At 39.7% G+C, this 26,510-nt stretch overlaps 1 pseudogene; it reads right to left on the bottom strand.

Moving 5' to 3' along the window:
- Positions 1 to 2,625: 2,625 nt before the first annotated feature.
- LOC133097329 (transcription initiation factor IIA subunit 2-like) lies at positions 2,626 to 26,510 on the bottom strand (annotated as a pseudogene).

The raw sequence follows: 26,510 nt of genomic DNA, 5'->3' as shown, positions 1-26,510 counted from the left end.
CAAATTGCCAATGGCATTTTTCACAGAGCCAGAAAAAAATTTTTTTAATTTGTATGGTGATACAAAAGACCCCGAATAGCCAAAGCAATGTTGAGAAAGAAAAATGGAGCTAGAGGAATCAGGCTCCCTAGCTTCAGACTATACTACAAAGCTACATTAGTCAAAATAGTATGACACTGGCACATAAAGAAAAATATAGATCAATGGAACAGGATAGAAAGTCCAGAAATAAACCCATGCACCTACGGTCAATTAATCTATGACAAAAGAGGCAAGAATATACAATGGAGAAAAGACACTCTCTTCAATAAATGGTGCTGGGATAACCAGACAGCTACATGTAAAAGAATGAAATTAGAACACTCTATAACACCATACACAAAAATAAACTCAAGATGGATTAAAGACCTAAATATAAGACCAGATACTATAAAATTCCTAGAGGAAAACATAGGCAGGACTCTCTGATATAAATCACAGTAATATCTTTTTGGATCCATCTCCTAGGGTAATGGAAATAAAAACAAAAATAAACAAATGGGACCTAATGAAACTTAAAAGCTTTTGTACAGCAAAGGAAACCATAAAAAAAATGAAAAGACAACCTACAGAATGGGAGAAAATATTTGCAAACAATGCAACTGACAGGGATTAATCTCCAAAATATACAAACAGCTCAATAGCAAAATAACACACACACAAAAAAATCTAAAACTGGGTAGAAAATCTAAATAGACATTTCTCCAAAGAAGACACACAGAAGACCAAAAGGCACATTAAAAGATGCTCAACATCACTAATTAGAAAAATACAAATCAAAACTACAATGAGGTATCACCTCACACCAGTCAGAATGGCCATCATCATAAAGTCTACAAACAATAAATGCTGGAGAGGGTGTGGAGAAAACGGAACCCTCCTACACTGTTGGTGAGAATGTAAATTGATACAGCCACTATGGGGAACAGTATGGAGTTTCCTTTAAAAACTAAAAATAGAGCTACCATATGATCCAGCAATCCCACTCCTGGGTGTACATCTGGAGAAAACCATAATTAGAAAAGATGCATGCACCCTAGTGTTTACTGCAGCATATTTACAATAGCCAAGACATGAAAGCAATCTAAATGTCCATCAACAGATGAATGGATAAAGAAGATGTGGTACATATATACAATGGAATACTAATCAGCCATAAAAAAGAATGAAATGATGCCATTTGCAGCAACATGGATGGACCTAGAGATTATCATACTAAGTGAAGTCAAAGACAAATATCACATGATATCACTTATATGTGGAATCTAAAAAAATGATACAAATGAACTTATTTACAAAACAGAAAACAGACTCACAGATACAGAAAACAAACTTATGGTTACCAAAGGGGAAACGTTGAGGGGAGGGATAAATTAGGAATTTGGGAGTAACATATACACACTACTATATATAAAATAGATAATCAACAAGGACCTACTATATAGCACAGGGAACTCTACTCAATATTTTGTAACAACCTATATGAGAAAAGAATCTGAAAAAGAATATACAGATATAGATATATAGGTATATATAGTGTTAACATAACTTTTGTATGCACTGAGAACAAACAAAAAAAAATTTGTGTGACTCACTTTACTGCAGTATTCACTTTATTGCAGTGGTCTGGAACCGAACCCGTCATATCGTCAAGGTATGCCGGTATTTCAAAAGAGAAGGCAGCAGAAGAACATTACAGAAGACATAGCTACTAAAACCATAAGAAGGATCAAGAAAACATGTAATCTCACTCCAACTTGCTCTCTTCCTATTCACCAAAATGAATCCAAGCACTGAAAGTTTCAACTCGAAGACTTCAAGAGTCTCCACACCACCATCCCCTTTTATTCTACATTTAGTAAGATTTTTAAATTAAAAGTCAAATACATATTAGGATGTAAGGTTATTTTTAAATGTATGAATCTTGATCAATATAGCCAATTCAAGAAATGATTTAATGTCAAATGGGACTATTTTATCTTATTGGGAACAGGGTTTTGTGGTTTGATTTTGTTGCTTTGTTTTGGCTGGGAACTCTGTCTGAAGATTATCCACTTTTTCCTAACAGAGTTTTATTTCTTAGTAGGTTTCTCATACCAATGTTACCACTGGTTCTGTATTACTTTAGAAAATGGATTTTCTAAGTAAAATTTATCCAGAATTTGCTATAACCTCTTGCTAATGGTTTTTATTAATAGCAAAAGTTACACCTGATAAAACCGACATGACTTTACTGAAATGATATATTTTTCCAACTTCCCTACAATGAACATGGTGCTCTTTATCTAAAGCTAATAAAATGCTTATCTAATATCTCTATATTGCTAGCTTAACAGTGCCACCTATTATTAGTCACAATGAGTTTTAGAATGAGTTTATTAAATGCTGTTCTTTGGCAACAATTTTGACTTGTCATAAAAAGTTGTTTCTTCATGCTGCATGATGAAGATGATATAAGAGGTCACAGAATTATAAGCTTCTCTCTACTGACATCCTCCAATCCGTGCATCACAGTGTAATCACTCCTGCATTTCTAGAATAATGTTTTTTAAAGTCTCATTTTTGCTGCACTTCAAAAAGTTCTGCTTAATGACAGAAGACGGCACTAAAAAGCCATTTTTCCTCTCTACATTCTGTAGTATTAAAGCCAGTATTTTTACCATCATAAGCTACAATTTTCACTTTATCCACTTTAGTAAGTTCTGTCAGCTCTCTGAATTCAGCCTCACTCAATACAAAAGTCCACACGTTATCACAGAATGTGTACATATGTGCAGAGCCTCTGGAATGTTGACTCTGTCCCTGAGTGTAGGTGCCAGAGCTAAATTTTTAGCCTTATCACACTGAAGTGGGACTTGAAGGGTGAGTTGGGGATGATCTATTAAGACTGTAGGAACTTATCTGCACCCTCCTGAAGACTGTTTCCTAAAGTGCATTTCTGTATAACTGATATGCTACCACTTAAGAGAAAGAAATTCTTGAAGTCCTGTGGGACACAGCAACACAGCCAGGACTCAACAGGAGGTGCCTACTTTCCCCAATGGCCCCTTCAGCAGCCCCAGAGACTGCAGAGCTGGATCAGTGACCCAGAAGTACTCACAGAACCTGGCAGTGAAGCCACACCAGGAAGCAAGGAGACCCCACCGTTGTCTTTAAAACAAGGATCCAGAGACCAAATCTCACAGTCCCCAAGCATCAGAATGAGAAAGCCTATGCCGTTCTTTTGGCAAATGAAGTAGAGAACATACACAGCTTTCTTTTCCGCAGTGGCTAGAAAGACCACTTTACACTTAAAAAAAAAAAAAAAGGTTTCCAGATTTTTAAATGTTTAAAATAATATGGATTAGGGGAACTCCCCAACCTCTTTATAAAACAGCAGTGTTCGTCAAACACCAAGTTACATAAGTTTGGTGGGCCAAGCAAGAGCTAAGAAGCTGATACTTCTATGTAAATCTGTAGGTAATAGATGGGAGAAGAAACTTGGAATACTCTAAAGGCTGATGATTGGGACAAAAAAGATATCAAACTTATTCAGAATCTAAGAACATCATGCTTCTTGAAGTAATTTAGAATTTTAAAACTGAAAAGGGCTTAAAAGAGCATCTAATAAAACCTCTTTATTTCACAGATAAGGAAACTAGTTTATGGTTGGCCCAAAGTCTTATGGTTTCTTTTTCTGCTTTAACATTCAGCAAAGTTTACATTCAAGCAGAGCAAAGACCTTGTTAGAGATTTTCCTTTGATAAGCTGGCATCTTGAAACCAAGAGTGAAGAATCTGATTTTAACACAGATGACAACTAAAGGTCAACAGATTTTGAAAATGGAAACTACAATGCCAAAGTACAGGGTGAGAAGTAAGATCAGAGCTGGGCTGTTTTAAAGTGATCATAAGTGAACTGGCTGGAAATCCGCATTTCGGTGACAAATAAAATCATCCTTAGAACACATGGAATGTTGGGCCAGAGAGAAACCTTAGAGCTCATCTGGTTTAACCCTCTCTGCACAGATGAGGAAACTGAGGGTCAGAGAGTGAAAGTTACTCACTTATCCGCATTCACACAGCTAGTTCAGAGCAGAGTCAGGCCTAGCATTCATGGGGCCCATGACCGTTCCGTCAAGTCAACCTGCCTTGCAGAACCCATATTAAGGTGCCGATTCTGAGACTTGAAAAAAGAGGTCAGATCTTAAGGATGTGAAAGCAAGAAGAGGATGTCTTTGGTTTTTTATATACTCTTTCCAGATCTTTAAATGTATGAAAGCCAGGTCAGTGAGTCACAGGTTAATAATAGGAGTGGACTTTATGATAGGGAAGGGAAGGCAGTACAGAATTGGGGAGAGAAAATAAAGAATCTCAGCTTCCCATTCCTCACTCAAGATAGTGACAAAGCTCCAGATGGAGGCATTGTACTCAGTATGAATTTGCAACAGTAAAGCTGTGAGTGCAGTAAGTGCCTTATTTCTATTTATTTTAAATAAAAAATCTATCCAAAAGCAAGGCCCTATTTCCACCATTATCTAGGCTCCTACCCATGGCTAGGCAAAGGTCTCCAGGGGTTTTTGTAAAACTCAAAAAATTTTTACAGATGCCCCCTCTTGTCCATCTGTCCGTACTGGTTGCTATTGGGATGGCTCCTGCCCAAACCCCCAGGATTCCTAGAAATCAAGGGACTCCGCTACATTGGTGCCCTTGGAGCCTGGGAATCATTGCTAAGCTGCCTGGGGGCAACAATGCCTGGGATACACCAGCTACCATCCTCTGGAGTTCCACCCCTTCCGCAGCCTGTCTTTATTTAAAATATTGATATTTGTTCATCATGGATTTTTTTGCATTAATTTTTACTTTTTAAAATATTGCAATAAAATATTGATTACTTGATTACTGAGTTTTTTGAGAGTCCTCTCAAATTTTATGCCTGAGTCAGTTGCCTCACTTGCCTCACCCTAGTCCCAGCCTTGTCCTTCCCTTAAGGCATGTGACAGTGGGTCACAGGTCACCAGGTTTCATGGGAGCCATGGACCATGACCCTCTGTCTCTTCCCCAGGCCAGAAGGAGACTCTGTCTCCATCACTTTCCATCTCCCCAACCTTCTACTCGCCTACCCTCCCCTCCCCACGGCATAGTCCTCTCCAGGAAAGCAAAAGCCAGCAGCTAAAGGAGGGCCAGGGAGCCACTTCAAGCACCTCATCTTCAGACCCATCTACAACCTTCCTCAAGGCAAGGAAGTCAAAGTTAGGCTTAGAATGGAGATAGGGAAGGATGACTGGGAGGAAAATGATAAAGAGCCACAAACACAAAATAAACATCTCATCACGAATGGTCTCCAGGAGTCGCAACAAGGAAAGAGATGTGCACAACTATGTGTGAAAAGAAAGATGTCTTCAGGAGAAAAAATCAACGTTGAGTAGATGCTCTCTCCAGTGGTGACAATATCATTTTTTGTTTTAATAAAGGAAAACCAAGAGTGATGGGGAGTGAAGGAAGATGGTGAAAGAAACCCAGACTATCAAAAACTTATCAGCATATTTCTAAGCTTTGGGGTCAAAACAAAACTTTAAATTACAGATTGTCTATGAAAATGTAGGAAATGCAATAAGAGGAGATACGATCTGGGAGGAAATCGATGTTGAGTGTAGAGCCAAAAGGAGTCGATGATCAGGTTAATGAAGAGTCAGGAGGGAGAAGGTGGAGAAAATGTAAGAAAAATGAAGTGAGAAGAAAATAAAGTGAAAAAAATGTCTCCGGTAGTCAAATTGGCTTAGAAAGAAGAGAAACAAACTCTGCCCAAGGAGGCATGAGATCTCTAAAAAATTCAGTCTGATCAATCTTTCTCTCCATGAACAGACCACAGGAGATATTAGCCAGAATGGAAGCTTTGGAAGGGAACTGGGGACAGAAACTGGTCACATTGCTGGATTTGAGGAGACACAGTGGGTGTGAATGTCCTGTTTAAGCATTCTAAAGAGACATGCTAAGGGGGAGAAAGATATGCGTGGAGAGGTGCGGTTAAGTGAGGATTCTCAAGGAGTGGCTAACGTAAACATGCTCGAATCCAGAAAGAAGCAAGTCCTAAGAAGGTGCCCAGGAGGAGGAGAAAAGGCAAAGAGAGGAAGAGAGAGAAAATAGGAATGGAGAGAGGTAAGCATGAAAGAAACAGAAAAAGCGCTCAGTGGTTTTAAACAACACTCTTTTGAAAACCTGTTAGAAGAGCAGAATTTACTGTCTGAGAACTTATCAATATATAAAGTATCCTACACCCCAATACCGTCAGCTCCGAAAAGTAGAAACCCACATCCTGAGCTTCTTTGCTCCGTTCAGTCGTTCAAGGGCAGCTCTCCAGCTGCTGGGCTGGAAGGGGACATATTCCCCAGAAGCCCAAGCTTTGTTATTATCTGCTATCTTAGTAAAAGCATGTTCCCACTTTGCTTTTGGAAAGGTATTCTTTGTCACACAGGCAGTTTTAAAAGCTCTTGCAAGCAGGTAAAACAAGTTTCTGTTAGGTATCTAATATAATCCAACACATGGAAATCGTAAGAGAGTTTGACAGTTCCTTTTTGTTTCTAAATCAGAAATAGTCATTTGTGGTAAGTCAGTAAAATAATACCAAAATAATTCTGTATTATGCCTTCAGTTCTTTTTCTACAGGATCTATTTTTTAAGCCAGAATACGAAATCAAAAGTTATAAATTGTTCTACATAGTTTATTTTTCCATCGCATCTAACATCTGAGAGTAAAGAGACAGATTTTTGTAAGATGTTGGACTTGTTTCCAAAAATGCATCGTATGCATTTTTACAACATGTCTACTAAGAAAGTGTGACTTCACGTGATCCTTAGTGGTTTTGTGGTTTGTTTCTTGACCCTTATTCCTATATTTTGCACAACAGTTTAATAATACTTTGACTAATCAATTGAGACAGGGGATGGGTAAATATAGCTTGTTATTACGTCATTTCCCAGGCTAACAGATTGAATTTCTCCATGTATATACATATACATAAACACCTTCAATAATCTTAAAAAGTTATGAATAGATGAGAAACACCATAAACATATTCTCTACGTTGTTGTCATTTCAGTATTATCTTATGGTGGGAACTCAGAGCTTGCGACACTCAACATAAATGCTGCCAGCAATTTATTTATTTTTATTAAGACTTTACTTTTTAGAGCAGTTTAAGGTTCACAGCACAATTGAATGGAAGCTACAGAGATTTCCTATATACCCCTGCTCCCTCACATATACAGCCTCCCCAATTATCAGCATCCCCCACCAGAGTGGTACCTTTGTTACCACTGATGAACCTACATTTACATATCATTATAACCCAGAGTCCATAGTTTACATTACAGTTCACTCTTGGTGTTGTACATTCTATGGGTTTGGACAAATGTGTAACAACATGTATCTATCATTATGGTATTACACAAAGTATTTTCACTCACCTAAAGTTCTTTTGTGCTCTGCCTATTCATCTCTCCCTCCCCGCAGCCTCAGACAACCACTAACCTTTTTACTGTCTCCATAGTTTTGGGGTAAGAACGTCATATAGTTAGAATCATTCATTATGTAACCTTTTCAGATTGGCTTCTTTCACTTCAGAAATATGCATTTAAGCTTCCTCCATGTCTTTTCGTGGCTTAACAGCCCATTTCTTTTTAGCAATGAATGATATTCCATTGCCCGAATGTGCCACAGTTTATTTATTCGCCTACTGAAGACATCGTGGTTGCTTCCAAGTTTTGGTCATTATACATAAAGCTTCTATAAACATTCATGTGCAGGTTTTGGGGTGAAAATAAGTTTTCAACTCCTTTGGGTAAATACCAAGGAGCATGATTCCTGGATCAAAAGGTAAGAGTATTTTAGTTTTGTAAGAAATTGCCAAGCTGTCTTCCAAAGTGGCTGCACCATTTTGCATTCCCACTAGCAATGAATGAGACTTCTTACTGCTCCACATCCTCATCAGCATTTGGTGTCGTCAGTGTTCCAGATTTTGGCCATTCTGATAGGTGTGCAGGCAATTTATTTAATAAGGAAAAATGATAATCCTCAAAAGATGGTTTTGTTGAATAAGCAATTCTTTTTAAAAAATTAACAGTTAAATCCCTGCTACATAATTTGCTTCCAAATACTGCAACAAATTATAATAAACTTCACAGATAAATATCAAGATGTAAGAAGAGTGTGAGTGATAGGCACTGAGCATCTAAATCTGTCAGCAATTAATGAGACCTTCAGTTTGCTTATCTCCATACCAATGATACAATATGACTGTTCAATCTCAGTGGAAATACCATTGGATTTGGAGCCAGATAACCCAGATTCTAATACCATCTCACTTTGCCTCTCTCCCTTTCCTCCTGAATGAAATGAAAGACTCGGACTGATCAGGCCTAAGGGGGTCGAGTAGGTAAGTTAAATGAGTGAAGCAAGCAAGATGGGCACTGGGAGAAGCTAGGAAGCTCCTGCCACAAAGAAAGAGGGAACTGTGCAATCGATTGATGCCACGTGGAGTGTATATCTCATTTTGCCGAATCTGCAGATTTTCCATGAGAAGCCAGAAATCTAGATTGAATACGATATTTCCTAATTTTTATCTACTGGAAACACATTTTAAAATTTCAAAAATACTCTAAGCATGGGACTTCTACTTCTCACCAAGATGGAGCATCAGGGATCAAACTTACCTTCCCACTTGAAATAAACAAAAATAGACTAAATATATGAAACAATGGTTTTCAAGACACCGGACATCAGTCAATGAGGGACACTGACCTCTGAGAAATGGAAAATGAGGTAAGCCCTACAATTGCCCCAGCTTGAGAGTGTCACAGCAATGCAGTGAATAAAGAATAGTCTTTCCAACAAACAGTGCGTGCTGGGATAATTCAGTATTCATATGAAAAAAAAAATGAACTTCCATCTATGGAACCACAGATACAGAACATAGATCATGTTCAAAAATTAACTTAACGTGGATGTAGACCCTAATGTAAAACCTAAACTATAAAACTTCTACAAGTAAACATAGGAGAAAACCTTTGTAATTATTATGATTTTTGGATGAATCTCAAAATAATTATGCTGACAGAAGCCAGACATAAAAGGAGTACATACAGTATGATTCCATTCAGAAATTAGTAGTTCAGAAAACTCATACTAATCTATAGTGACAGAAAGCAGATCAGTGATTGCCTGGAGGGGCTAAGGACAGGAAGGAGGGATTACAAAGGGCCACGAGAAAACTTTCTGTGGTGATGAATATGTTAATTATCTTGATTGTAAAGATGGTTTCACAGGTATACACCTGTGAAATACCAAATTGTATACTTTAAATACGTGCAGTTTATTGTGTCACAATTATACCTCCATAAAATGTTTACACACACACACACACACACACACACAAACACATACAGATACCAAGCGGCCAAACAAAACCCAATTGTTGGCAAAATCTGGCATGCTAGCTGCCAGTTTTCAATTTCTATATTCAGCGGCATCTGGAGTCACTTCCAGTGAACTGTCATTGTTTGAAATTTACCCAAGGCTAAAGCTAAAATTCAATTTCCACAGATAGTAGATGTAACTACATAAAGGCATTCTAGAAAATATTTGCAGTTGAAAAGTTGAATATATTGAATGCGTGTATTAGCATGTATTAATTATTGAATATTTATATTGTGTCATAATTCATAAAATAGATTGTTCATTTTCAACAGATTTTGTTTCACTGTAATTTGGTTGAGCTTATAATTTTCTCAGTGCTCAAGGGGGTAAGAGGTGCAAACCTCTTGTGCTACATTCCAGGACAATTAAATCACAATGTCGCAAGGAATGCTATAGAAGACATTCTAAGACCATCTCCCTTTTCCCACAGTTCTGACATTTAGCAGTGCTGTAGGATTTGCGTATTATATGAGCAACATTCACATAATCAGTGGGTTTGGGGCTTTGTTCACTCTATAGCCACAGAAGCACTGTTTTCAGAGTGTCTACATGTATCTATATCCACATAGACATGCACCTATACAAACAGAGTCACATTACACCACATAAACAGGTGTACACACAAACCCATATGCACCCATCATCATGATACAATGTCTAATCCCAGCATGAATGAGTAATATATATCATATGAAGAGAACATAAGTGCATATTTTCCTATTTTTCTTGTATAAATATATTCTTGGATATATGGGTATATATCATTGCTCATAAACATTTTTTCAGGGTTAAACTGAAACTGCTCAAAGGACTTGGAAACAGAGGTGAACAGTTGTCTGGTAACCAAGTAGTCATAACACTGCCCACCAGTATCAGTTTTCATTTGCCGTCAGATAAGCCTAAAAGTGCTGGAGTTGATACAAGCCAGTCCCACAGGTAAGAAGAGTAGCAACGTATTTTGTGGCGGACTGCTACATGAAAAGGGGCCTGAGGAATGTCACTTGCTCTGCATCAAAACAATACAACAGAAGGGTCTACTGTCGTTGGGTCACCCCCATTTTGGTCAACTTAATGTGGGTGGAGCCCCACAAAACCCCATCTGGAATGTTGGCCATTTGTGCAGAGGCACCATTTGCAAACTACTTGCTTTCTTGTTCTTCTTTAAATTGCAGTTCAGAAAAAATTTTGGAGGCATTAAGAATGTTTAGACACAGGACAATTTTCATAGCTCAAATTTCAGATAGAATAAATGTCTTATGTCCCTTGTTCGTGGAAGTCCAGACAAGTCCTTAATAGGAAAGGTAGACAACACTTTTTTACAGCTGTCCACCACCTCCCTCCTTCTGCTTCCGTTAATTAATACTGATTAACACACACTCTAATTTCATTTCTGAACAATTCATTCAATATCTGACCATTGAAAAATTATAATCACCATCTTTAAAACAGATAATTAGGAAAAACGACCATTTTCTTGCTTAAGGCACACTGAAGAAAGCTGGTCAAAGGCGCTAAGGGCAAGTTTAAAGATCTTTCTAATTGAGCATTCTTCTGCAAATGCATTGCAGGTGGATTTTCTCCTCTCGATTCTTAAGGGGAACATACATTTTAAAAGTACATATATGATTTAAAATACATATAGTATTGAATTAAAACCTATAAGAAATAACTAAAACGTGAAAACACAGCAGTCACTCCTGAGTACTAAACATAAATTGATAGGATTGTTAGTCCCAGAAAGGCCCTAAAGTAGAGTATCTTTCTAAAAGAGCAAAGAAATCTAAGTTGCATAAACACTTCTGTTGCTAAGATGGCAGTGAGAATTTAATTCTCTGATAAAGAAAATACCTCTTGCCTCCTGAGATAATAAAACAGCCAATATTGATGCACCATGTATTATGTGCTGGGTGCTACTCTAAACATCTTATGTACATTGACTCATTCAGTTCTCAGAACAATGCTATGACATAGGCACTATTATTTGCCCCATTTTCTAGATGAGGAATCTGAGGTAAACAGCGGTTGAGAAACTTGCCCATCACACAGCTTATTAGTGGCAGAGACAGGATTTGACCTTGCTAGTCTGGTTCCAAAATTAAAGTCCTTAAACACCATACTATATTGCCCTTTGAGGCTACGGAGCAGTACCTTACCCACCAAGACCAACGTCCCCCACTAACTGACCACATGCAAGGTCAAGCTGTTTGCATGTGGTCAGTTAGTTCACTTCCAGCCAGCTCTGTGCTCTGCTGTGCGGCTAAGAAACCCCACCATTCCAGCTCTGTCCATTTAGCTTTTTGCAAATAATCTTTTAAAACGAAAACTGTTACTATTGTCCACTTACATTTAAGAGTAAGCAGGCTATAAGAGCACATTGTGATGGGAAGCTATTGTTTGAAAAACAGTTTTTTAAAAGAGGACTCCTGGGAATGAGACGTGCAGCTCCAGAGGCAAGAGGAGAGCACTGGAAGGAGAACAATGAGTAAAAGTTAAAATATTATTTTCTATAGCAAATTTGTAATAAAACGCTCTGAACACTCTTTTCTGGGATCCCATGCCCACTTTTTCTTAGCTTTGGAGTTGACCTCCTTCTCCAACGCCCCATCCCTCTTCTCTGCCACCTCTCCTCTATCACAAGCCATCTATCCTGTCTTACGACCACCTCCTTTGCAAACACCTCTCTCATTACACTTTCGGGTTGTTTTGGGGTTGTTGTGGCCATTCACCCTCTCCTTTGTGTGATCCCTAAATCATGTCTTTCACACTTGGGTGGAAAGGTGGAGAACAGCAGGTTAAGCCAGGGTCCACAAACAACAGAATCTAGCCTTTTCCAACTCCTAGCGTGGAACGGGCCCAGGGTACAGCAAGTACAGATGTGAAATACTCCTGATTAAAAGAGCAGTTGTTGGAGCATTGATTGGCCAACCTCAGAAGCACTTGCCATCCAAGGTGGTAACCAAAGGGCTCTCTGGAAAGAAGTCACCTCCTGTCTGATCTTCAGTATCTGGACCATCACTTGTCTAAGCTGCCCTGGGAAGTGTCAGCAGCTCATGACAGCAGTTGGAAGAAGCTAGGGTCTGATAGGACTTCCAGCTTATGCCATGAGGTGAGGAAGCTGGAGGGGGGAGTCAGCCAACCCCTTCCTAGCCATAGCGTGACTCGTCTCTATTACCTCCAGGGAGAAATCACAAAGGTTATTTTGGTTCCTGAGTGAACAAAAATTCTTCTGGAAAAGTAGGCTTAGAAATGGAAAGTCCTAAATCAGAAATCCTCTTACAGGGCTATGGATGTTTCTTTGTATCCAGGCAACTGTTAATTGATTGCATAATATTCAGCTCTTAGTCGGTGCTGCCTTTTAGGCCTTAGCCTGCCTGACCCAACAGCTGCTTAACCTGGCTCCAAAAATTTATAACTTTATTTTGAACAAATCTCAAACAATTTCATTTGACTTCTCCCAACTCGACTATGCAACTCAAAATTTGTTTTAAATTTTACGGTCCTTTTTTTCCCCCTTCTCTCTGTCTCTCCCCCCCTTTTTCTCCTTCCCCTTCTTACAGCTGTAGCTTCGCTTCGGAATTTGAGTTGGTTTTCTTTAGGCAGCAGCAGATTTTGTAATGCAAAAGAAAGGAAGTTTGCAGAAGGGAAGGGGGTAAAGCAGGGAGAAGGGGAAGGTCGGTTTACTAACTCTTTGGATCCCTCCAGAACAAGCTAAAACCTAATACTATATAAATACTGAAGTGCACAGTAGAGTCAAAGTATTCAATAAACATTTACTGTGAATGGAAGCATTAGGGAAGGCTTAGGCCCTGCCTAAATTCCCATGAAATTTGTAAATATTTCTTTCATTTGTTCTCCATTTACAATTAGTTGCGGTCAAGCTGATCAAAGCCAAAAGAGGCCTGTTGCATGTGAACCCGCATCCCTCACAATGACATCCACGAAGCAGAATGAAATATGGAATATCGGGTTTCCACGGACGTATGAACTTGTAAAAAATCTGAAAGAATAGGAGGTTTTTCACACTGAGTAATGTGAAACATTTGGTGCAGATTGTAGGCCTCTGAAGAGGGAAAGGGAGAGCCCAAATCAGGCTATAAAACAGAAGCGGGCCCAAGCCAACATAAGGGTCTTCCCCAGTAGGCAGGCATCCAGTGATTTAGCTGTCACAGGCTCTCCACCCTCTGGACCCCCTCTGGAGGTCCTGGCAAAGAAGCCCCTTGGGCAGGGGGAGAGAGGAGGCATCCAGGGCTCGGCCTGGGATGACAGCTTTTCAGTGGTCCACGCTCCACTCCATCCCACTCCCTCGCGTTCTGTTGTTGGACTGCTGAATTACTGCTCTCCCACCCCTGCCAAATACACACACCCCTCTATACTGATGCATTCACACATTTCCAATCAGAGAGGGGTTAAAGTACTTGATACGTACTTAGACAGGATCTTCTACACACAGTCGAAGTCAATAAAGAACCCCAAGTGAATCCAGAAGTATATACTAGCACAAAGCCTCAAAAAGCCACATACACTGTTCCCCTGGCTCACTTGAGTGTACCCTCTTTCTTTTTTTTCTCTCTCTCTTTCCTCATGCAGACCTTCTCCCATAAAGCCCACATCACTGTCAGCTGGGGCTGTGCTCTCCTTTTGTGACAATTCAGAGTGTTTTAGTTGTTTTTTAGTTCCTGTTTTCAGCCCATAATGGAGTCTGAGGTGGGGACATGGAGGGGCAGGGCTTTAGCAGTTTACATTATTTTACCCCCAGAAGTGCCTAAGGCCATGAGGCAATGTCTGCTTCCTTACTGGAAAACTGAGCAGCCACTATGCCAGCTTAATAAAAGACCTCATGATAATGCATGAATACTCACAAGGAAATAAGCAAGGGCTATTGGCAAGGACTTCAAACCAGCAAAGGCAGGCAGCCTGGTATCACGGGCAGCTCTCTTTGAGAAACACAAACCTCCCTCCCTCCTTCCACTCCTCACCCTCCCCTCACCCAAGGGTCCTGTAATTCCACCATCTCTCCTCGCCAGATTGGTGAGGGGGGCATATTTTGTTCAAGGTACATCCTAGCTGCAAAACACCAGGAACAAGAGAAAGGCTGAAATCCACTATATTTTACTAAGGTGGGGAAAGTTTTGTAAGGATTAAAGATTGGGAGTAGGCAGGCATAAACAAATGCTAAGGAGAACTGAGTCATTGTGAGAATCCAGCCTCCCCCATCGAATCACGCATACACCCCTCCTGCTCTCCACCAGTAGCCTGTACAAACAAAGGATGATGGAGGAGGAAGATCGGGAATAAAGTGTCACCTTTGAACTGAAAGCCACTATGTGATACCAAGCTGTTCCTTCAAAGAGAGTTTGCCAAAGCTCTGGGTTAAAGGTGACCTGGGCTTCTACAGCGAAACAGAAAGCTCCTCCCCTGGACTAGGGAGAACTGTACAACAATACAGCAGTGTGGGAGGGTGAAACCTTAGTGTTCGTGGAATCAAAATAGAGAGAAAACCTTAACTTGACCTTGCATGGAGGCCTTCAGCTTAGAAGAACTGAATCAGCCCAAACTTTTCAGAATTTGTAAGGCAGGACAGAAGGAGAACAATTTTAAAGTGTCACAAATGGTCTCCAAAGACCTTGTGAAAACAAGTAGCTGTACCAAAAACCATATTTTGGCAATCTGATCACAGATGATTTGAAACATGATGGGTTAGGTTTTCTTACAAATGAATATGAGTTGATAGTTTTGAAAAGGAGATCTGCAAATGGAGATTTGGCCAAAATTGGCTTCATATACTTAGTTCACTCACAATGCACATCCTTCGCCAGGATGTGGTGACTACAGACTCACCTGGCAATGCCATCCAGCCCCACACAGGGCAGAGAAGTTGATGTGGTATTTTTCTTTAATTAACACCCACCATCGGTTTCAAGAAACAAAATACCACCACACCCCAGAAGCCACTTATATACAACAAGGATTAGAGCCCATTCCTTCCTCCTTCGAGGTAACTGTGTTGGTAATTTATAGTGTTTACTGCCCATATATTCATAGTTATCCTGAAACACTATATAGTTTAATGTCTATATTTGAACTTTACAGTCATGGAGTTAAACCAATATATTATTCTTTTATGACTTGCTCTTTTTAATTCAATACTGTATTTGTGAGATTGATCACTGTTGGTGCATGTAAATTTTTTCATATTCACTGCTGTATAGTGTTCCACTGTATAAGTATGTGTCTTTCTTTTGATAAATCCATTGGGGTTTTCAGAGAAAGAGAACCAAAATATATCCTATTGGCTCTGTTATAAATAGATTATTACTCTTATACACACACACACACACACACACACACACACACACACACACACACGGAAATTGGCTCATACTATTGTGGAGGCTGTACAGTTCCATGACCTGCCCTCTGCAAGCCAGAGACGCAGGGAAGCTGGAGGTATAATTCCAGCCCAAGTTTGAAGGCCTGAGAACCAGGGGAGCTGATGGTGTAAGTCCCAGTCCAAAGGCAGAAGACAGATGCCCCAGCTCAAACAGGCAAGCAGCGAGCAAAAGTGGTGAATTTCTCCTTCCTCTGCCTTTTGTTCTATTTAGGCCTTCAATAGATTGGATAATGCCCATCCACACTGGGGAGTATAATCTACTGAGTCCACCAATTAAAATGGTAATCTCATCCAGAAACACCCTCACAGAAACACCTAGAAATAATGTTCAATCTGGGCACCCCGTGGTACAGTCAAGTTGACACATAAGATTAACCATCACAATAAACCAGTAGATTATTTTTATATTAATCTATATTTTATTTATGTGTTTAACATATATAAACATATATGTTATATTACCTCTGCTCATAAAAAATACCATTATGAAAATTTCTGTACATGCCTCCTGGTGCACATATGCAAGATTTTCTCTAAGGTATATACCTGGTCATGTAATTCGTAGATCACAGGGCATGCTCATGGTTCAACACTGCCAAACACATTTCCAAAATGGATATACCCATTTCTACTCCTAACAGCAGTGGATAAGAATTCCTATATCTCCATATCCTAGTTAACACTTGGTATTGTTCAACAGCTGATTATGAAACGGTAGCTCATTGCAATTTCAATTTGCATTTCCCTGACTGTAATAAAATTGACCATTTATCCATCTGTCATGTGAAATTGATTCTGAAAAAATTACTATTTATTTCATTTGTCCATTTTCCCATTAGGTTATTTCTCTTTCTTATTCATTAGTTGGACTTCATATATTCTGAATAATGTATTCACACAATTTGTAATATCTCAATGAAGGAATTTTTAATTTTATTATAAACTATTATAATCAGTATTTCCCTTTAGAGTTATTCTTTTGTGTCTTATTTAAGTAATCCTTCTCTACCCTAATGTCACAATGACATTCTCCTACATTAATTTCAAACAATCTTGCCTTTTAGGGTCTATTTAGTATACCTGAAATTAATTTTTGAGTATCATGTTAGGTAGGAATCAAATTTCATGTATTTTCCAAATGTATAATCAATTATCTCAGCATTGTGTATTAAAAATACATCCTTTTTCTTCCACTCTCCCAAATAATTATAACAGATATCCTTATATTCATGGGTCCATTTCTGGTCTCTCTGTCCTTTTCAAGTGGTCCATTTTCTATCCCTCTGCCAATAACCATCTATTGGGTAGAGCAAGTCAGAGAAAAAGAAATGTAGGACCTTCACAGGAGCAACAGGAAGACTGACAGCTGATCTAAAAGAAACACCAGAAGCAAGGAGACAGGAGGAAATAATGTGCCCAGATATGCTTATTTGTCCGTTTTGGAAAAATTACAGCATTTCTTGAGCCTGTGGCTTGAAGTCTTTCATCTGTTTTGGAAAATTCTCAGCCACTACTTCACCAACTACTGCTTCTGTCACTTTCTCTCATCAACTCTTCTTGGACATTTTCACTCTGTCACATATATACCTTATGTTCTTCTAAAATTGTACATCTGTTTCCATTTCATCCTTCAATATGGATATTTTTTTCTGATCTACCACTTTAATCTTTCTTTTGTCTGATGTGTCTAATCTGACGTTAAATCCACCCATTGAGTTCTTAACTTTAGTACTTCATTTTTCCATTTATAATATCCATTTGATATTTTTTAAGCTTCTCATTCTTGCCAACAGTCTCTACGTTTTCTTTTAACTATTTTAATGTACTAATCATAGTTATTTTAAAGTCTATATCTGATAACTTAAATAACTGGACCTCCTTTTAGGGTCTGTTTTTATTATAATTTTTTATCTTATTTTTCAGTCAAGTCTTACCTTTTTATATATCCAATTATTTTTGATAGCATGGAGGACATTTTTTAGGAAAAACTGTAGAGGTAATACACTGCTCTGGATGATATTATTATCCTCCAGAGAGGATTTAATTTGCAGTTAATTTTACATACAGTTAAGGTCGAATCAGGATTAAGCTGATTTGAGCTTCCGTCCTATTTGGACTTGTCTAGCTCTGGTTCACTTTTACTCCTAGAGTGTAGCCTTTTGTAGGGTCCTAGCTAAAATCTTGGGACGTTTAACAAGGCATCCTCTTCTTGATGGGCCTCGAACTCTACTTTTCATTCCTCCAGCTCTGTAAAACTGCTAACAGCTCTGGTCAGTTTCTGGATCTCTCAGCTATTGCTTTTGTTTTCAGAATCTGTGGTTGCCTCAAAATGAAAAGCAACCCCCAAATGCTGAATTCACTTTTCCTGAGGCTTCCCTCTTACTCCAGATCTTGAATCTGAAAATTATCACTGCCTACATAGCTCTCTGCACCTTCAAACATTTATTTTTGTATTTTGCCCAGCTTTTCTCTAAGGATTGGTTTAAAATATTCTAGCCAGCCATTACTGGAAGTGAAACTCTGGTATTTAAGATTTTTTTGATGCTCTTGTAAATGCTCTCCTTTTACAACTAATTTTCAGTTGTAGTTGGTGTGTAGAAATGATTGGTTTTACTAAATTAATTTTTTTTATATCCAGCAATATCACCAAATTCTGAGTAATTCCAATCAATTATTTATAGATTCATTGGGGTTTTCTAATAAACCCTAGTTATTCATAGTATCTGTGAACTGTAGCTTTGTTTCTTCCCTTCTAGTGTTTACATATATTTAATTTCTCTTACCTTACATGTTGGTTGGGAACTCTAAAATAATGTTGAATAAAAATGGTGATAGAGGGCACCCCTGTCTTATTCACAATCTTAAAGATAATGCTTATATGTTTTCCATCAAGTCTGATAATTTGTTGTGGTAATTGTAGATGCCCTTTCTCAGAATAAATAAGGTTTCCTATAATCCTAGACAGCTAAGACTGGATGTGTACAAACAAAGTTGGTTCAGGGTGTTTAAGCAAACTCAAGAAACACCAACTTTGTCAATGTCAATTTGCAGAATTCCAGGACAATTATCTTACTCCCCATACGGAGAGAGCAGGAGCCTCTTATTTACCCTTTGGTAGGGTCCTCACTCTCCAGGTATATTATTAAGATCCATTTTTGCCTCTTGGGCCCCAAAGCAAAATTAGCACATAAAAGTTTCTTTTCCTCATACCCTTTTTCACAGTCTCCTCACGTTTTACGTCACAAAGTTCTTCCTAGTATCTATTCTCCATTCTAATCTCCTTCTGCTAAAAGAGCTCGGCTAATCACCATCTTTCAAACAAAAGCACTTTTTTATATTTAAAAAATGTTGTTTTCCCCTTAGTCTTTTATTCAACGTACTAAATAACATCAACCCTTTTTACTTTACTTCATGCCTTAGTCTCCTCTGAAAGTATCCAAAGTTCATCATAATTGCACTTCAGTGCTAGCATCCTAACTTGGACAATATTATACAAGGTCCTAACCACATCAAGTACCAGGGGAAGTTTACATCATGGTTTCTTGCTCCCTGCATTTCACATGCTCTGATTTTTCTCTGCCTTTTAAATCATGCCCCTCCTCCATTACCGAATCATTACTCACTTGCAATTCACTCTAACCTTTGGATACTTTTCTGATGTGGTAGGATGGAGGCCCTCTGAGACGTAGCAGGACTCTTATACTTGTCCACACTTTCTTCCCTCTTGTCACAGTCACTGAACGTTTCAGTCCTGATGGGTTTCAGGATGTCAGCTTGCAGTCTTCCGCAATTCCCGATCACGGGCGGATGTAATCAGTATATCTTATACCTTTCTATGTCACTGACAAACACGTTAAGTAGCACCACACCAGAGGCCAATTCTTTCAGACCTCCAATCAGTAAAGCAACATTCCCATTTTCATATGGGGCACCCACCATCTAGCTGTACGTTATGGAACTTTTTTTTTTTAAATGTCAATACTTGGGCCCTACTCCAAAAGAATCTGATTTAATTGGTCTGGGGTGGGGCTGCCCAAGTGATTCGAATGTGCAGGCAAGACTGAGATCACTGACCAGTACCTGATACCCTGTACTATATCTAGTATGTTTTAGCACAGTGGTTCTCAAACTTCACTGTGCATACAAACCACCTGGGGGTCTTTTGAAAATGCAGACCCTACTTCAGTAAATCTGGGGTGGCACCTGAAATTCTGCCTTTCCAAGAAGCTTCTCGTCGATGCCAACAACATGAACCACATTTTGAAAAGCAAAAAAGCAGAGACCCTCACTCAAATTGAGCACATAGTTCACTGTTGAACAGCCTAGTCTTTCAAGTCTAACTCTGACACTTGATTCAAAATAATTTCTCGAATACCCTCAGCCCTTTGCCCAGGTCTTGTGGTTATTCCCAGAGTTCACTCTTTGTCTGTTTTCTGATCCATATCATACATGACGTCATTTTCTGGGTTTGCGAAATCAGTGAGCATATGAAGCTGGGTTTCCTAATCTATATCTTGGCCTTGTCTACTGCTGGCTACTGATCTCTCCCCCTCCTTAGAGAAAGATTTTGGCCAAGAAGCCTTCTTCTCTGAGGTTTGCTGGGTGCTCTGGAGGGAAAAGATTCCAACCAGCATTAGTGCCCTTGCCCACACAACACACACCTTACACACACCTGAGTCTCAGCATTTCACATGCAAACCACTGTACTGTCAGACCCCTGCCTCCCTAGGACCTTGAGGTTTCAGGAAAATGAAAACTAGCTGCTCTCCTCTTCAAAAGAAGCCTGGGACCACAGGTATGAAGGGACACTACACAAGACCCTCTGCCCAAGCCCTGCCTATTTTTAATTCTATCATAAACCGTCCTCACATATATATTCCTTGTTTCCTCCAGCCCACTGTTGGAGCCATTCTACTCACCAATGCTAAGCATCATCTGGTTTTAGGGATGTGTAGCTGGATGCTTATATCCAGTCTACTCAAGATTATCTTGGCATTGCTTTCAATAGGATTATGAGATCCTCACTGGGGAAATCCAAGAGGCTTTGAAGAAGGCAGGAATCCCAGCTCAGTCACTTACCAACTGTGTGATATTAACAAGTTATTTGATTGCTCACAACTTCATTTTCTTCATCTTAAAATGATGCAAAACCTACCCCATAGGATTGTTGCAAAGATTATATGAGATGCACATGAAGTGTTCATACAGTGTCTGGTACTTACCACTGGTTCAGTCATGGTTAGTAACCTACATCAGAAGTTCATGTGAGTCCTATCTGGGATATTTCAAGCCCTGTTTGATGTTTCACAAATTCTGTTAGAGACCTAGGAGAGACGTATAACTTCTGTTTCCAGACTGTGTCTCATATTTATTAAGCTCTGAACCACACTATACACACTCCTGCTGGATATTCCTATCCCATCCCACCATCCTCTCCCCACAGGAAAGTAAGAGAGAAATTTTTATCAGAAAATAAAACACCTTTGTCTTTTGATTTATGCTAACCCAAGTCAGGCATTAAATGTGGGCGTAAACACTCCAGCAGACACCACTCTCCTTTACGGTTTCATTTTTCTTTCTAAGCCTGCATAGTTGGCCGCTGCAAGGAACTGAAGAGAGAATAAGAGCTGTGCCTTTCCTGAGGGGCAGAAAAAAGAAACGGGACTTTCCTTCTTTCACAGGGAAAATGATGAGCCAGAGAGTGCAGTGGAAAGGCAGACTGGACTCACAAAAGACAGCAATTCCATGCTTCCAGTCAATTTAGGAGGACTCTGCATAAGCCTGCAGGGGGTAGTGAAATCCATGGCCATGCCTTGGCCTGATTTGGTTGGATGCTGTTGGTTAATCAAGCACATCAGTCACCAGGACAAAAACTCCAACGCCCTCCATCCCAACCCCTGACAGAGATCTAAATGCATAAGACCTGTCTGGGTAATATCAAGACTCTCCAGAGCATCACTAGCCCCCTTTTTGCTTCCCTAGCTCACCACATTTGTTTTTGCTCAGGTTCATACAGAGCGGGAGAGGGAAGGGGGAACTACTTTCAAGTTTTTTTTATGGCAAAATAATCCCCCCCCAAATTTTTTTTGTAAACATGATCTTTAATGAGATCCATAAAAATGCTCCATTTAACAGAAACAAACCCATGGCTGGAACTTCCCCTACCTTCCTTTTTGGTGTACTCGGCCATGCAAACTTTTTAAGTTGGAAATTGCTGTCAGAATTTAATTGCTGATCAAGGTAAAGGTCAATTGGGCTGAGACAGTACTGAAAACTATCAACGTACATTTACGCTATGTCTCGGCTTACTTTTCTCAACCAAAATTTAGAATTCCTAGTTTGACAAGAATGCATTTTGACTTGTGAAAATACTTAAAAGATTTTAAAATAAAATCATATTTAGTTACCTATTTAATGGGCTGACCCTCCCTCCCTCCCAAAAAAAATTACATGAAATTGTCATTGTATCATCCTAGAAAACATGTGACACCCTGAATATGCTTCCTCAGGAAACTGGTCCTCCCATGTGGCTTCAGATAGCAGTTATTCTGCAAATACACTGCTACACTTGGGTTGGACAGGATCCCAAGTCTTGCTGGTCTCTCAAGATCACCATGAGGCTGTGCAGCTCCAGAGGAGATGGGAAGAAAGCCATAACTGTGTGAATTCAGCTGCCTATGGAAGGCAGCCTCTCCCCTCCAGTCTGCTTAGTTGACACATGACACATACACGCCAGAAGACCAATGACAAAACTATACAGATTCTATTTGGTCTGGATTTTCAACCCTGTACTCTCAACCTCTAGGCCATTCTTGGGCACAGAGAAGGTACTCAATAACCTCACAACTGCCAAGTGAATGAATAAATGAATAAATGACATATTACTGTTTCCTGACAAAACATTACTCCAAGCACAATAACCACCATTTTTTTCCAGAGTTATGAGAGATGTGTAGCGCTGTGAGCCCAAAAGAGTACAATGTAAGTATTCACGCCTTAAGTGTGAGGAGGAATGGGAAAAGGAACAGGGATTCCAGAGGTAAGGAGAGATAATCACATAGGAGGCCTATGAAAAGTAAGAGACCTAACAGAAGAGAGTCAGAGCTTGGTGAGCTCCCAAACCAGTGAAGTTAAGTGAGGACACAAGAGAGAACCTTGGTGGTATTACATGGGGTCCTGTACAGAAAGCAGAACACAGCAGATACCCTAAGCCAGTGAGCCCATGACTTACTAGAAGGTCCTACCATGACTTCACCAAATATCTTTGAACTCTCTGGCCTTATATCATTAAAGAGGTCAAAGATCCATGGTGGGGAGAGGGGGACACCAAGGTCATCTCAAAAACTCAGCGTGTGCTTTTTTTCTTTTCTATTAAAAAAGAGAGAGAGACAAGAGACGGAGAGAAAGAGCAGAAAATTCTCCAATTTTTGAGTTTTCAAGTTATGTAGATTTCAGATCAATTGTATCTACAATTTATATGCTGAGTTCATATTAGCTTATGTCTTTGAACACACATCTATCTAGAGGGGGATAGTTAATGCCATCCTGGATGAGAAGAGGAAGCCAGAAAAGATTTCAAAATCTAATACTGATGTTTGCCAAAGACAACAATCCATAACCAGACAGACAAATGCTGCCAAGGGCTGCACTGGGTGCTGGGACCACGAGGCCTGCCATCAACATGCCTGTGCATCCTTATACAGGCTATAAATGCAGCGCTCCAGTGGGGATATCCTTCTTAAGGGGAGAGGTAAACCATAGACTTTGCTTCAGCTTGTCCAGAGAATTCTGCCGGAGCAGACTGGGCACCAAGCCAGGCCCACTCAACTACTGAGCATTTGACAGATTAGGAGATAGAGTTAATAGAGTTCTGGGGGTAGTTAAAAGATGTGTTTTGGACTAGCTCCTGGCTGGTAAGAGGAAAAGGAAAAGTCCCAAAGTCCTAGAGCCGTAAGGAGAAGAAAGATCCATGTATACTATCAGTGTAAATAAACAGAATTTCAGTAAATCCCTCCTCAGGGAAAAAATGTCATCCATTAGTAGATAAGTGGATTTTAAATTCCTACAGGACAAGGAAGCTGAGCACCTTCTTTGCACACAACAAGTAATGCAAAAATGGCTGAGGGAGGAAGTTAGGTTGAAGAGAATTGCAATATTCCTATAGGAATCTGTTGATTGTAGTAAGACTAAAATGCAAACATTCCCTGGAAAATTGCTGCCCCTGCCCCCCATTCCATACATATCAGTCAATAATGGAAATACCTGATGTCATATTAGTACACTACAACCCCCTCTTAAAATTCTCCATTTCTGAGACTGGAAAGAAATGGCCACCAAATCATGCAAGCATATATGTCCACCAGTGGCAAATTCTGTAGAACCAATAGGGAAAGTATGACCTATTTGTGACTCCAAAGCTGATCCCACCTTTGGATGGCCCCTCACCTGCCCCTCAGTTCTCCACCTCAAAATCTAGAGAGCTCTACCATCCATGCCTTGGGAGCCATGCAGAATCAGGTCCATACACATTTGATGTTGATACCTTAATGAGCCAATCTGTGCTTCCTGAGAGAGGGTAGAACACATGACAGCTTTGATATCAGGAAGGTAGTTGAACAGAATAGGGCCACGTGGGACCAGGACCCTGACATCACTTAACTCCAGGGGCATCATCTGCATTGGGGGGTGTTTACATAGGCGACATAAATGGTGCCCGCCCCTTGGATTTACGCCACACAGCGCTGCAGGGGACCAGAACTGAAGGCCAGATCTACCGGAGTGGTGCTAGAAGATCCCAGAATGAAATTTCTAAGGCTTCTGAGCCCCCAAATTTAAAATCATATTTTTAAGTTGGAAAAAGAAAGTCTAGTGCATGACTTCACAGTCGTCTTTAAGTTTATGAAGTAACTCAACCAAACAAACCCACATTCTTTATTGCCATGGAAGGCCACACAATAGAGATTAGGAATAGATAAGAATAGATTATTGCCTTGGGAATCTAACCAATTAAGAGAACATTAAAATAGATAGATAGATAGATAGATAGATAGATAGATAGATAGATAGCTTCTAATATTTTTTCTGCAGACAAAAAGTATAACCTCTGAAATCAAAAATACCTGGCTCCATCATTTTCTAGCTATATGACCTATTGATTCTCTGTTTCCTCATCTGAAAAACAGGAAAACAAATAGTACAGAAAACATAAACAAGATTTATACTTTGTTACATGGATTCTACAGGTAATCCCCTTGGACCCCCATTTGTGTTGATTAGCTGATAGGATGCTCCTCATACTCCACAAACAGGTCTGCTTTTACTTCAAAGGGCCTGCATGTCCTCAATTTCCCTTGATTCATACTCCCTGGGCCACTACCCTTATTCCTCTTGGTCTGGTCCCCATCTTATGCCCACCTACACGCCAGCTCCTGTTCTAACCTTCCAGGCCCCACAAGGATCATATTTGACCGCATATTGCTAGAAATTCAATTGGTCTCTGAGTGTTACATCTCTGGGGTCATGAACAGTTTCTGACAAAACTAACTCAACAGGTAAGACTTAACCAGCATAAGGCATACAAAGAACATTCATTCTATTTGCTTTATTTCACAACTGATTCCCAGTTAATACATTCAAAATTTCTAAGAGCATAAATAATAAATCATTGGTTACAGAATACTCAAAGACATGTCCCATGTGGTTCAGGATTTTCTCTTTTCATGTAAATGGAGTCCCTTACTTTCCTGACACTTCCTTCCAGCTAGTAAGATAAGGTTTTATGGTGCAGCAACTGGCCAGTCAATCATGGGGTGACAGATTGATTACAAGGGCTCATCTAGGGAATGCATTTAATGGCAGAGAAGCCTGACAAGGCTCCGTTTTCAGCTGCTTGGTTGTTGGGTATGACACCCAACAACAAAGTCTGAGGACTATGACACCAAGATAGACATGAGAGAAGAAGTGACTTAGTCTGCTAAAGGCCCACAAATTACTGAACTTTGTTTCTGTAGGGATTCCTAGAACAAGCCACCTCAAGTGCCATTACTGAAGCTAAGAGAGCTAGGTCCATTTCCAGGGCCTGGTCCTTATCATCATGCATGCCGTTGATCAAAGAACAGAACTACATCTCAGGATCTCCAGCTGTAAAACACATCTGATCATAAGCATGATGTGGAGGCCAATCAGTGCTCTGGTGGAGAACGCCAGCCAGTCTCCAGCAGAAGCATTACCGTCAGCACCAGAAGGCAGTAAGGCAGAGAAACTGAAAAATGTGAATAAACCTGGTCCAGAAAAGCCAAAGAAAGGACAAAGTCAGGAAAGTAAATATGTGTTTAGTAGCATGTGGTTTCATGCTTGTAAATTAGGCCACAAAGTTAAACTTTACTTAGGAGCAATAAAAGCTATTCTACCATAAAAAAACACCCAAATGGAAGATACATTATCCCCAGACCTAATCCTATCACAAGATACCAACTGTTTCCACCCTTGCGGTGGTCTCCATGGAGAAGACGAGGCACATTTCCTTGATGCCAAACTGTTGGGCAGTTTTCAAAGCCAGGAGGCTGATGCCTCTCCTCTCTCCTGACAAAGACAACTGTGTCCCAAGGATGTTAAAACCATCAGTCAT

This window comes from Eubalaena glacialis, chromosome 9 (assembly GCF_028564815.1).
Source record: "Eubalaena glacialis isolate mEubGla1 chromosome 9, mEubGla1.1.hap2.+ XY, whole genome shotgun sequence".
Taxonomy (NCBI): domain Eukaryota; kingdom Metazoa; phylum Chordata; class Mammalia; order Artiodactyla; family Balaenidae; genus Eubalaena; species Eubalaena glacialis.
This window is presented reverse-complemented; position numbering and strand designations above follow the sequence as displayed.